We start from the raw sequence: 15,386 nt of genomic DNA, 5'->3' as shown, positions 1-15,386 counted from the left end.
ACTAAACATTAGACACGGCTTTCTTCTCTATATCAAAGGAATACTTCGAAGAGCCAACACTCCTTTCGCTGTAGATAATTGTAGCAGGTAGAGATGGTGGCCAGGTTGTCTATGTGCTGAGCTCTACAATGCAAAAAAAACTAATTTTTACTCTTATTGGGTCTGGTTCTATTTCACCTCAGACATTCCACACATACACATGATAAGTGGTGGTTTTAATGTGTGCGAGCCACAGAGTTTTCAAACCATTCAACACTGTACATTCCTCATCAAGATTTCCCTGAAAGACTTTTGCCTGTTGGCTGAACCCTAAACTAATTCAAAATAGCAGTGATTTTATAGCAACACATTCTTCTACTGTGCAGAGGTTTAGCTCTGTTTTATGTGTTTTTAGAAAGGTAGCTGGTACAAGCCTCAACAGCCCTTTAGGTTCTTTTACTGAAAACGTTCAATATTCACTTGCAGTATTACATGTATTGTCTGCCCCCGTAAAAATATTTGCTGAAGTGTTTAATGCTGAATTTCAGACATTACACTCAGACGCATGAAAAGGGGTAAACATTACATCTCTTCAGTATATTTCATCCAAATTAGTAAAAACCCTAATTTTCATACTTTTATCATTCAAATCAATGATCTTCTATCACTATTTATTTCCCTCCACCACTGTCTTACATTTAACTCATATCGCACTCAGGGTACTCAGTCTGTGATACAGAGTTAGACTGTCTGCCTCTTTGACTCTCTGGATAGACTTAGATGATCACTCAGGGCCTAGCTCAAAGAGGTGGCTCAGGATGAACCTAGGCACAACAGAATTATCACAGTTGCAATACAGATGTGACTGTCTAGTAGATCTGTGAATACATAACCATTTAATATTAACTCAACAATATGTTTCTATATTTACAGTATACATTTGGGAGTTCCACACAATAAAACCAGGGCTTCCGCCTATGCACATTGTACATGGCTCGCTGTCAATGGGTGATCGTGAACATTGTCTGAGGGGAATACACAAGATTTCCATGAAGGCAGAACCTAACAGGATATACTTGCTGGGCGTCACTTATTCATAAGCCCCCACTGTGCACTCTATGAGCAGGTGAAGTCCTGCTCTCAATTCTCAGCCTCCATTCTCGGGAGGGAAACTCATCTGGTTTGTTGAAGTTCGATAAATGCAAGATACACTATCCACGATGGAGACTGAGCTAGGACCCATCTGCAAATATAAGTAGAAACCCCAGGTCAACTTTTTGAAGTTCTTCATTGCTTCGCACCGGTCTGGGCTCTGCTGTAGTCATTCCTGGCCATGGAGCTATGTGCTGTACATTTCCTCAAGGCAAGAACTGAGCCTAATTTACAGTTGCGGGTCTGGCCTGACCCGCCCTGCATATACTGCTGATCTTGCCTTTTATAGGCGGATCCCGACAGCAAGATATGTTGACACACACTGCCCAGGAACCCACTCTATCCCTCTCCAAAGACTGGATGAGGGCTGCCCAAGAAAGGAAGCTGATCTGGATGTGAACGATTAAGAGCGTCACAAGCATATTGATAATATATTGATGTGAACAGATTTTACTTTCTCCACTTGCATTTTACTAATGATATATTATTTTAAGAGAATACGTTATTGTGATCTGAAAGTGTGGTCTCTGCAAAACGTGCTGGCTGCAGGGATGTGAAAGAAAAGCTGATGTGATGTGAAGAACAGTATAATTATTTGTGTATTCTGAGATTTGCGACGCGTTTACAACAAGATCAGAATAAATGAGAAGTGACAAAAAAAGAAAGTATATTATAATACCTTGAGATAATTCAGTCTGTCAGTCTGCTACAAGGATGCCTATTTTACCTGAACTCCAGTACATAGTTTTGCAGTTGCTTAGAACAATGTTTGTTTCAGATGCTTAGCAAGAATTAGGGCCACATTTACAAGTAAGTGGCGCATTACTAGTGATGCAGCACTTTTCTTAAGGCCCCCTTGCGCCCCTAACGCCACCATGGTAACACCGTATTTACAATACAGCACATCATGGCGCATATTAGGGGCAATAGCATCAGTTTTTTTTATGCGATAGTATCGCTATACTGGATTAGCGTAAAAAAATGATGCTAATCAAGTATAGTGTTAAGAGTCCCCCTGAAATCAATGGAACCCTCATTTTAACGCCTACTTTAAGCATGGTAGTGGCCTGTTAGTATCACATTTGCGGCAAAACTTTTGCTGTAAATGTGGTGCTAGGGGCGCAAGGACCTTCTAACTCTGGCCCTCAGTCTTTCATGAAATCTGAAGTGTGTGCTCTGTTTATGAGTCAGGTGCACTGACTACACGCAGTATGTTGTAGGTATAGAGAGTCCTGGGCAAGTCTCTGACTTGAAACCTGCCCCTGTCAAACTTATTAGTAATTCAGTTGCTTCTTACAACGTTTCTCCCTGAGTAGTTTAGATTTAAAAACTGGTCCATAAAGTCTCAAATGACTTAGATTTTGCACGTTGATCTTTAACCTTATATTTTCCCTTTTTCGTCCCTGGCATTTTGAGCCTTGTGATCACGTTTTAAAGATTTGGAGGTTGCATCCTGGAAATAGAAGGCTGATGATAGTGATGAAGTAATGCAAAAGCCTGAACAAAGACCTCATTTCATACTAAAGAAGTCTTCACATGTTCTTAGTGTGAGTTGGGTATGGTTCACTAGGACATAATGGCACTCTCCCTTTGCCACCAACATTTGCACATCCTACATGCAGACTTCTAGGGCATGCCAAAAAGGGAAACGTATGTTTACCCCCCCAGGTGTGTCACAGCACCACCACCTGCTGGATCATGAGTAATGAGACCCGCAGATAACACCTCGTCGTATGATTCAGACTCGGACAGCATGGTTGCATCCATTCACTTAGCCAGTAATAGGAGACACTCACAACCAAGAATATTTTATGTTCCTCTGTCCATTCAAAATTGCAATCATCCTGATGTTTTATATCCATGCTTTGATATGGTATTCTTTTGAGACTTTTCACAATCCTTTCTAGGTTTTGATAGATTCAGTGATCATTTTTAAAAAAAAAGAAGTTATTTCCATGTCATTGTTGGATTTCGTCAAGACTTTGCCAGGAGTTATTTTTTTACACTGAATAGCTTGTATTCTTGTCAAAACAGGACAACACTGCTTTGTTTCTCTTCCCTGTCTCGAACATTCTACTAACCTCCAAGAAATTTGCATAATTGCACTTGAGTTCAGGAACATCATTAAATCTGAAAATTGCTTGATATGGTCATATCATCATCTTTCGTCTATAAAACGAATCAAGTGTTTATTAGATCCTAATCATCTTATTTGCATACGCCTCTGATATTGTAAAGACACTTTTCTCCAAGAAGCTCAGTGGTACTATTCAAAACGTCACACTGGCTTCATAATCTTTACCTTGTTGTGGGATGAATAAAGTTTTGTTTTTCCATAAAGATTTGTAATTGTACTCTATTTCAAAAATTGTGTTAATAGTTAAGGGGGTGTTATTACCCACTGTAAGTAAAAAACACAATCCTTATCAGAGTCAACCACTAAAGTTGCTAATTTTATCTGATCTCAACCTCTGGGTAACTATGGCACAGACCAGACAGGCTTAGCTTAGAGGAATCTTGTAAAGTATTTATGCAGTATGGAACAGTAATAAAGTCAAAACATAACACAATAAAAATCCTAATCCAATTGAGAAAAATAGAGACTATTCTAATAAATTAAATGACACCAAAATGAAAATGATTCAATGAGGGGAACCAAAGATGTGATTTTTTAAAGTTTAAATAAACAATAGTGCCAAAAAGAATTAGGCTCCTACCACATTAACTGGTTGTGGTACACCTGGGACCTAGATGAATTTTGAGGTTGACCGCAATGGAGCGTGAGTCAGATTCAGAAACCAGGTCCGACCCATTTGGTGATTTTACCTTATGCCTTGGTCTCAAAAATGGAAGTCCAAAATCTTCAGCTGGGTAAGGCAGCAGGCTGTAGCTGAAAAGAGGTCAGATAGCCACAGGATGAATTCCTGGTGAAACTGTTGGATTTTTGTCAGATATTTTTGTCACGTTCACCCAGTCAAGATTTCTTCGCTAGCACTTAGTTACTTTTTTTGAGCTGATATTTTTTCTGCAGAGCAGGGCTGCTGACTGCAGCCAAAGAGAGCTCCATGAGGCTGAATAGTGCCTCCACGAGGTCGAGCTGAATCAAATGTACTGCTTGTGTTCAATATGTTTTTGTGCCAGCCAATGTCAGGTTAGCTTTGCATGTTTGTTCTTTGTCAGCACTCCCTAAATAGGTCAGTAGTAGGTGTCATTCATTTATGGTTGCCCATTTCATTGCCTATAGTAGTCACATTTGTAATAATGCTTGTTATTTCACAGTATACCTACTGAATGGTATTTCACTCTCCACGAGGGTGAAGCCAGAGATCATAGAGACACCTGATATATTATGATCAGTTTTTATGTGTCAGGTATGGGGTTATGATGATTGGATGTATGTAACAGTCTAGCCACTTACTATCCTTTGCATTAGGTCCATATACTCTTTTTTACAACTGTTCTACGTTGCTCGAAGCATTTTTGGGATAATATTGTCTCAATTAAAATTATTTTTGTTTTTGTTTTTGTTTTCTTTTTTAGAGAAGATCACCCACACCTTCGGTACTCTCTCGCTTTGCCCCCCACCTTGAACCCCCACCACATTTCAACTTATAATACTCAAAAGCACTCCGTACAATTAGCACACCGAGTCTCGTTGCTTTGACCCTTTCCTCCCAGAGCTGTATGGTGAACCCCTCTTCTGCCTCCCCATTCGCTGCTGACTTTATGCACAATTGACATTTTTGTTAAGTCAGGGACATTTTTTCATTTCGATCCGGTGACTGGTAACCATTTGCGTCCTTTTGTTTCGTGCTCTTGCATCTACAACAACAATGATGTTGCTTTTTTAATATGACCATGAAATTATGCTTGAAGGATCATCTGCAGACATGTAGGTACAATGTGAAGGATTTTGTTATAGCCACAGAATGTAGGTCTATGTAGCAGTCCTATCGGCGAATGGAGGGAGCAAGAGGGGGTGGGGAGGGGTGATTTTTGCCCAGTCCCCGCTCTTTGGAGGGGCCACGCACGGGTGCTGCAATATATATATTTATAGATTTTAAAACTAAGCTGCTATCTATGTTACTGACCAAGCTGCCAAATTCGGCTATTTCCTCTACATGGCAACAGCTGCTGATCTCTCGTGGTTTCTGTTTCCCTACAAGGCATATTTATAAACGATGAACACGTTTTCTTACGAAGGTCCTTGCTGCTATTCGATGGGGAGTCCTCAAGGGCTGCTGACATGCCTTCTGTGAAGGAGGGTCCCTGCATTCCAACTGATGAAAATCGAATCTTAGGTTTTTTCAAAAGGCAGAGGTACCACTCTAGGATGACATCAACCTCACAAAGATAAGGAGCTAAAACAACGATATTGATACTGGTGAGTAAGGTATATGATATGTACGCTTTTCTGGCATTTCTGTTCAATAGGACAGACCACACACCTTTTAAAATGGATTCCAAAAACATTCCTGCATGAAAAACATCTTGTTTAGTAGCACATGAATGCTCTTTTTGCGCAAACAGGCAGAATTGAGCAACATTGTTTATCACTTAACAATAAATAACAGTCCCTCTCACAGCTGGTTTTAATTAAAAAAATAATGTGGAAGACCCTCTCAACGTATTCAGCATATATTTAAATTTGTCGCAACTGCTATTTGCAATTACATTTGTTTTGTTTTCAATAATTTTTTAGCAAGTAGAAACTCAATACTTTTCTTGCCAAAACGGAGCAGCCTGAATTTCTGAACAGATGAACATCTACACCCATAACCTTTGCTGTTTTCTAGCACTCCGAATAGATTGCAATTAATTATGGACGTTTTTTCAATGACTTTCTCACGTGCCTTTGTCCTTGCAGTACATCACTGTGATGAACAGAAAAAAATCAACAAATGTCTTGTGTTTCATGCCAACTTTTAAGCAACTCCAAGTGTGAAATCTAATTTACATTTAAAGGAAAAGGGACTTTACAGGTTTTTCTATTTCTTTCTGCTTCTTGCAAATCTATTTTATGTACAATTGTATAACAACAAAAACAACAACAAATAATAATAATAATAATAATCACTACAGATACTGATTTTATCATTGTTATTTTTTGTTATGTTCCGTATTTGAGAGAGCTAGACAGGAATAATAGGTAGTACCGTCATTCAATTTACAATCTATTACTAAATAATATAAAATCAAATTGTGCATGTAACATCAAAATCGTTGTCAAAATATATAGGGCCAGATTTATACTTTTTCACGCAAAACTGCATTAGCGCAGTTTTGCGTGAAAAAGTATAGTGCTGGCTAGCCCCATTCCAAGACGCCTGCCGGGTGCCATATTTATGGAATGGCGCTAGCCGGTGCTAATGCTCTGTTCGCGTCCTTGGAAAGGATGCTAACAGGGTGGGGGAGGCGTAGGGGAAACCGGGGCTTGTGTGCTGAATCATGGCGTTACACTGTTTAGAGGTATAAAAATTGCCTCTAAGCAGTGTAGCGCCATTTTCTTGGGCACAACCCCCATGGACATAGCTCCTGTCTTAGTAAAGACAGGAACTATTCCCACCACCCCAGTTGCCATGCCCATGGGACGAATGTCCCCTAGGTATGGCCATTGGGGCCAGCGCCGTGCAGGGGGCCCCAAGTCAGGGCCTGAGCGGGGTAATGGAAAAAAATATATATACTTACTGGGACTTACCTGGGATGGGTCCCCCATCCTGTGGTGATTCTCTGGTATGGGTGGGTGGGGGTGTCCCTGGGGCCAGGGAAGGGCACCTGTGAGAACTTTCCGTGGTCTTTGACCAGGGAAATATGCCTACAGGTCCCCTAACACCTGCCCATACCCTGGTGTTAAATAATGGCGCTAAGCAAGCTTATTTAAGGCCCCTATTCCCTGTGCTGGGTTTTAGCACGGGGGATAAATATGGTGCAAAGGCCATATCGTCCTTTTCTGGACGGGAACGCCTACCTTGCATCTCATTGACGCAAGGTAGGTTTTCATGTCCAGAAAACGGCGTTAACTCCATAACTTTGGCGCTAGATTTGTCTAGCGTCAAAGTATAAATATGGAGTTAGGTTTGTGCTGAATTAGCGTAAAGAAAATGATGCTAATTCAGTGCAAACCGAGTATAAATATCAGCCATAGTTTTTTTCTGTGGTGGCAGCGTTTTTTCTATTGCAAAACAGTACTCTCCAAAAACCAGTAGGAATGGTGCATAAAGTCCCTCACTATCTCAGCAGTGACAAATGGTCATGTGCCTTTTTGCATGAAGCCAGTCCGTCAGTGTTTGACCGACCTCTAACTCCCTGCACTTCAGCTTTGGCACTAACATCAAGACCATAACATCGAGCTAGGGAGTAGCCAGAGAAATTAAACAGCTCTCCCACTCTGAAATATGTCACTGCCCTCGGTATGGGTGTGAATCATGTGATTCCAAACCTTTCAAGGAAGGTATGTAGGAATTGTTCCTGTTCCCCCAAGTTTCCTTTTCCTTTTCCTTTCTCTTTCTCCTTCCTATTATTCTTTACTTCTTTTGTCTTTTGCTCCTTTCAACCTTCTTTTGCCTCCTCCTTTCTATTTTTCTTGTCTTTTCTTTCTTATTTTTTTTCATTCTTTTCTCGCTTGCATTCTTTGCTCCCTTCTTGTGTGTTCTTACTCCGTTTACCTCTTACATTTTGTTTCTTACTGTAAACATCCTTAGATTCCGTTCCACGAGACAACTAATCACCGTATCTTCCTTTTTGCAGTGCGGTTTACTGGATTCCCTTCAGGCTGGCGACCTGAAAGTCGCAATTCAAAGTAAACAAGAGCCATAAAAAATGTACTCTGTCCACTGATACCCCAGTTCAAGCTGGCATAGGGGGTGCTTCACTGCGCCCTTGACATTGAGACTCAGGCGGTAACCATAACTAAGCCAAGTTCTTTGGCTCTTGCGAACAAATGCCTGAAGGAAGTGCTTGTCTGATGTTTTGAGCACTTCTTTGACATCTTGGCTCCTCAGACGAGAAAGTGTTGAATAACATTATTTTTATTACTAGAGGTCATCTTCTGCCTTTGTCATAATCTCAGCCTCTGGACTGCTCCCTATGTTTAGTGGTACTGTTTGATCCCCATTGCAAGGCATCTTGCCATCACTCATGGAGCCCCTACACTCCCACCTTTTTAGGCCCCCCTGGCCGGCTGAGATTAATGCACAATTTTTTTTTATTTTTAATTTTGTTAATAAATCCGTTTAGACTACAATTGGCTTGTGAGAAGAATGTGTTTGACAGCCAGCCCTTTACTGTTTGAACTGCCTCTAACTCATGCGCTTGGGCTCTGGTTCTGGCAACCATCCTGAGTGTAGCATTGAGACTCAGGATGTGTAATTCACCACTTTATGGAGTGCATGCATAATCCCAACTAACACTTTGGGGTCTTAGATTCAACCACACACAATGGTGGAATCAAATGTTGTTATTTTGGGAATTACATTGCAGCATTAGCGCTCAAGTCGCATTTCCACATTTTTATTTAAAAAAACATGTAATATGAAGTAGCTCCTCCTATAGGGGTTGCAGGATTAGGCTACCAATACCAAACTGAGATACCTAAAAACCAGCATATTTTCTTATGGCTACCTTGTAAGTCTTAAGGGGAGTCACATAAGATACTGAAGGTATCTAGAATAGATGAATAGATCAAATGAAATCTATAATAATCTAAAATGGAAATAATATCCAAATATACATCAACACCAATGATTAACAATCCAAAAAGGGAGCACCCTGTCTTACATTTCAGGTCGAATAGCCCCAAAGCATCATGATAAATTCAGTCATTAGAATGAATTCGAATAATATTTCAAAGTCTTTCACCATAAATGGGTGCAGCAAGTGCTGTAATGTTGTAGAAAGTTTTCCACCATAAGTTGGTGCGGCGAATGCCGTATCTCCAGACACGTGTTTCCGGCTTTTGGCCGTCATCAGCGGAGAGCAAAGTGTGGCAGACGGGGTCGCTTGAAATGCCGCCTAAACGTATTCTCAGGTTTTTGTACCACTCAGTAGGCGCACAGGTGCTTCACCAGAGCTCGTCAGCTCAAAGGCTCACGGGAGCCGTTAAATACACAATCCAAAAAGGGAGCACCCTGTCCTACATTTCAGCTCGAATAGCCCCAAAGCATCATGATAAATGCAGTCATTAGAATGAATTCGAATAATATTTCAAAGTCTTTCACCATAAATGGGTGCAGCAAGTGCTGTAATGTTGTAGAAAGTTTTTCACCATAAGTTGGTGCGGCAAATGCCGTATCTCCGGACACGTGTATTAACAATCATGCTAGTCTTACATATAATGAGTGTATGGAGTTAAAACTGTTTTTGGAGTACTATACAACATAAACTAAGCAAAAACATGAAATAAAAAATACATTTACTATGTAACATAATGACGTAACACTGAGTTGATAGTGTTAAAATATATTATGTGGAGAAGACAAAAACTCAGAGGGTATTATTTACACATTTGCTATTTCTTATGCATAATTACAATCCGGGGATAGGACATAGTTCAACAAGCACAAGGAAGATTGAAAAAGGTCCTAAGTCACTACACCATTAAAGCAGAGTAGAAACATTAGCTTACATCGAAAGTATTCTACATGCTCATGAACCTGTATGTAATTAACAGTATGGCAAAAAAATCTGTGGAGTCGATCAGCTTAAGTAGTACATAGCTATCTGAGAATTAAATACAGGAAAAGCTGAAACAAACACAAGTTATTATAAAAAGAACAGATGGCATGAAATACACTCTAATGGGGAAAAATGAGGTGGTCCACTAATCAATTCAAAGCTTCTAAGGTGAGAAAAGTATTCTTCCTAACTACTACAGAATACCTGTTTGCCTGCAAATTGTTGGTGGGAGATTACTTTTTTCTTGATTGAAGAGAGCTGTTAAATCCGTTTTCCTAACAGGAATTCAAGATGATTTCCCCAATAAGAGTTGCCACTTCCCTATGAGCAGCGAATGCATAAACTGAAAATTCATTGTGAGTCAGTAAGTACACAACAAACAGTAGACAATGCCCAAATCTAGACTGACAGTCAAGTTGGTTTTCATCAAGAGAGAGATGCAAGGTTCAGCAGATTCCTCATGTTGGAACAGGAGGCATGCCTCCTGCGACTTAGCACGCCTCTCGCTGCAGCCCACCAGCCTGCTGAAAGTGGTGTTTATCACTCTTAATCACGAGAGACAACTTCCGAATGCCTTTTCCCTCTACTGCATCTGTTTGTAATTAAAAGTCTGTGGCTTTTGTGGACATAGTATATTTTCATACTGTTTACCCAATTGTATTCTTTTATGTTTCCTGAACACATGAGCATGGAATAATCAACAAAAGGGAGTTTGCAGCTTCTCCTGAGATCTGGTATGTGTGGTTTATCCCCAGAGAAGTTAGGTCGTGTGGACTTGCTTCTGTTAAAACAGAGCCATATTTTGAATAAAAAAGTAATAGTTACTTTGATTAAACTCGCCTTTAATTGGTAAAGTATCAATATCCTGAGAACTAAATAGACCTCCATAAACGCGGCAAAGTTTCAACTCTCCATTTAATATATCTGATGGGAAGCTCTAACCCACAGCCAATGGAGAGTGACCCATATTAGTCAGAGTTGCTTTTCTGAAACACACAAAAAGGAAACATCTATGAGTTCTAATAGGAAATGAAATCAAAACAACCGAAAAAGGAGGACCACGTAATAAACTGGATTTATTTAAAAAGATATATCATCTGCAATGCAGGTTCTTATCCCACTCTGATGACTCAGTGAACCAAAGTACCCACTGCAGGAATCTGTGCTTGACCTCATGGGTACAGTTTCGAATCCAAGGTGGTTCGATAAGCCTTTGGTTTTTCTGAGGTCATTAAAAGAGTACAGCGGAGTTGAGTAGTTGTTGAGGAGTTGAGGAGTCTGTTGTTCAGTGCCACAGTGCTCCTGTCATAAAGTACGTTATAACTTATTTTGTTAGTAAAAGAGAAAGACAGCGGCCAGTCTTCTCTAGCCTGGAAATCATACCCCAATACACAGGTCCCTGCACATGCCAATATCCAGTACTTTAGACTTACACAGTTTATCACTCACAGACTAAAGTTTAGAGAATTCTTCTTCTAAGGCCTCAGTAATCCGCCAAAATACAGATACAACAGTTTTCCACATTCCACGGCCATCTGAGACTCTAAACTCTCAGCCATGTAAGGGCTCAAATAAATGCATTGCTGGTTTTCCACTGGACATGCTTAGCCAGTGCTTAGTTCATCGGAAAAGTGAACCATCCCTGTGCATAATATGGATTCAGTATTCTTAGGTCTGAGGCACCCATGGACTCGTAGATTCAAGGATCTAGGCTCCATTCCTTCAGTCTTCATCATGGGGAGTATTGTGTGCCCAAGGAGTCGTTCTCAAATCTGGCAGCCACTCTTTATGACATCTTTTCTTGTAGTATCTCCTTCAAAACACCAGCTCACTTATCTACTTTTCTAAATGCTTCATCCACTGAATCTTGACAGGGATGCCTTAGTAACAGCCTTAGTGTGTCTGATTAACCTTCTGGAACATATGTCACCCCCAAAAGTGTCATTACTTGTTGAAATGGCCACTGTTGGGGCTTTCTGAATTGTCATCCACCTTGCAGATGGAACTATGACATGTGCAGGCATGCCCCAGTCCATTAGTGTCACATTTCATGTAACCCACTAAGGAACATCGATTCATAAAGCTGGTGATCTATGTTTTGACATACAGAGAAATGCCTGCGAATGTTCGTAAGAGGTGTAGCCAGACTGTGTTACAAATTGTTGGTTTATTTTATGGAATGGTTCATGTCTGACACCCAAATGATATGTTTTAGACACAAACTCACTCATAACAGCAACCACTCCCAAATAATGGGTTTCGTAGAATGCATGTCATGATTGAAATGCGCCTTTTATCTGTTAACCAGTTACAACAAAAGAAAAGTAAAGATGCATTGCTTATTATAAAAAAAACTGATTTAAAATACATAATTTGTGTGCCTTTTACTGGTTCCTTTCTATTGAGGCCTCAGATCGTGAAGAAGAATAATTTCCTTCAAAATATACTGCATTTTATTATGCTGAACTGCTCAGCAATTTATTCTAGTTCTTTAACATAAATAGCTTTGTGGTAAAATGACGATTTAATTTTGAATGGAGCGAAAATACAACAGTGGGTTGAGAGCAAATTTTTGGCAATAAGTGGTGATTCATCCTTAACACACATCTACTTGATAACCACGTCGTGAGAGGTAGAGGAATAATCACAAAGCTGTACAGTTTCAACTTGAATTATTAATATAAGCACCGTCCCCGCACTATCAGAGAAGGGTGTACTTGTGCTATATCAGATCTTCCAAATCAACTGACCATCACATCATGGTCACCACATTCGAATCATCACTGCACCGTGGGCTACTACATCGTCAATGGTAAGTGTCAAATATTACTTGGGTTGGGGTTTAACAAATGTAAGACTTGAATTCTTAAGTAATTGAGAAAGAAATAAGGGACTAGGTAGTAGGTTTTACCTGACATAAACTACTTATATGATAAAATATAATATAAACCTTAAGGTAACATATACAAATGAAATTATAAATAATAACCCTTTAGGATTATGAATAGATTGCTAAAATGTGTTTAGTTAAAAGATATCGCTCAGTTTTGCTTACATTGAATACTTTTTAAGTAAAGTAAATAATTTTACTTAAGTTAAATATTCAGTCGGTTTGGCAGTTGTTAGACCTGATAGCCTTACGGTGGTTACCCCTAACATTTTGCCTGCCTCCCTCCACATTTTGGACACTGTTTTTGCTGTTTTTTAGACTCTGCGCACTTTACCACTGCTAACCAGTGCTAAAGTGCATATGCTCTCTCCCTTTAAACATGGTAACATTGGATCATACCCAATTGGACTATTTAATTTACTTATAAGTACCTAGTAATGTGCACTATATGTGCCCAGGGCCTGTAGATTTAATGCTACTAGTGGGCCTGCAGCACTGATTGTGCCACCCACTTAAGTAGCCCCTTAAACCTGTCTCAGGCCTGCCATTGCAAGGCCTGTGTGTGCAGTTTTACTGCCAATTCGACTTGGCCTTTAAAAGTACTTGCCAAGTGCATATGCTCTCTCACTTTAAACATGGTAACACTGGATCATACCCTATTGGACTATTTAATTTACTTATAATTCCCTAGTAGTGTGCACTATATGTGCCCAGGGCCTGTAGATTTATTGCTACTAGTGGGCCTGCAGCAATGATTGTGCCACCCACTTAAGTAGCCTCTTAACCTTGTCTCAGGCCTGCCATTGTAAGGCCTGTGTGTGCAGTTTTACTGCCAATTTGACTTCGCATTTAAAAGTACTTTCCAAGCCTAAAACTCCACTTTTTCTACATATAAGACACCCCTAAGGTATGCCCTAGGTAGCCCATGGGGCAGGGTGCTGTGTAGGCAAAAGGCAGGACATTTACCTACATAGTTTACATGTCCTGGTAGTGTAAAAATCCTAAATTAGTTTTTACACTGCTTTGAGGTCTGCTCCCTTCATAGGCTAACATTGGGGCTGCCCACATACAATGTTTGAGTGGTAGCTGCTGATCTGAAAGGAGTAGGAAGGTCATATTTAGTATGGCAGGAATGGTGATATAAAATCCTGAGCCGGAATGACGCAGCCTGACTTCCAAAGAGGAATCGACGCAGCGCCTACCGTGCAGTAGAAGATTTGACGCAACGCCTACCGGATCGATGCAGCTCCTGTGACTTCGTCCTGCCAGCGCAGGAAATCCACACACTGTCCCCAGGGCATTTGAAAACCCCGCAACCCCGAAACACATGTCAGGGGTTGCTTTACACATTCCAGGTTGGTTTGGATGCTATTTGACCTGTCCAAAGCTATAATACTGTACCTGGAGTGATAAATGGCTTTTGTCATTTTACAGCTCGGCGAGGATGACACTGTGTCAATCCTATGCTTAAAGATTTTGCTGTACAAATGGCAAAATACTTTGTCACTATCTAGCTCAGCATGGATAGCACTATGCTGATCCTATGCTTAAAAACTTTGCTAGATAAACAGACATTTGAGGTGAGCAAATCTAGAGTGTCGCTGGTGTTGTAGAGTCCTCTTTATTGGAGCTGCTCTCCACCTAAATTTGGGAACTACCCAGCTTTCTTGCTTGCATTTTGCATAATTTATGCGTCACTCTAACCCTGAAAGTGTCTTGTTTTGGAATATATATATATATAAAATAGTTATATATATATATATATATATATATATATATATATATAACTATTTTGTTATAACAAGACAACCAATACTGGAAACAACCTAGACACAACTCCATCACCTCCCGGATCCCTCCCAAAAATCCAATATCAACTCAGTTACATACACAAAGTTGTATCTTGAGTATGCCATTTCCATAGTTCTTCCTGTCATCTGGCCTACGTGTTTAATACTTTGCAACGGATGTGACTATTATGACACCCCTTCTGGAATCATTTCCATGGTCCAGCCTCCCATATTTTTTTAATATTTTTTTTCATGCATCCTCTACTTTTATATACTTCCTTTTCAATGATCCTGTAATATTCCATTCCAATTTCCCAAGTCTTGTGTGTAGGGAGAGATCCTGATCTTCATTTCTGAGCAATATCCCACGTAGCCACCATCCATCCCATGTTGACAAGTATTTTTTAGTAAGATGAATGATCTGCAGCCTCCAGTATTCCCAGCAATGCCAGTTGGGGTGACTAATTCACAGGTATTCCTGTTGCTGTGGTAAGGATTTCTCCACCATCTTCCAAAACATTTGGATAGGAGGGAAACTCAATCGTATATGGATAAAGGGACCTTCTAGTGCGCATCCTCGTAGGCAGCCTGCATCTTTTGTCCAGTGTATTTTACATAACAGAGTGCGTGCACAGTATGCCCTACGTAATATCTTTAGCTGGATCAGTCTAGAGCTCTCTTTTATTGCTACTTTCATTGGGAATTCTAACAGTTCTCTCCAGTCCTCTTCCTCATGGTCCCCTATGTCTTGTATCTATCTGCCCTGTAATCTTGTCAATGGGACCGTGTATTTCTTATTGCGGTTCATACATCTGTAACACTAGCTTCTTCTCCACCCACCCATCCAGAAGTCTATTTTCCAATGGGGAATCTTCTTGTGTTTCCACATCTGATGCTATACT

This window comes from Pleurodeles waltl, chromosome 8 (assembly GCF_031143425.1).
Source record: "Pleurodeles waltl isolate 20211129_DDA chromosome 8, aPleWal1.hap1.20221129, whole genome shotgun sequence".
NCBI lineage: Eukaryota > Metazoa > Chordata > Amphibia > Caudata > Salamandridae > Pleurodeles > Pleurodeles waltl.
This window is presented reverse-complemented; position numbering follows the sequence as displayed.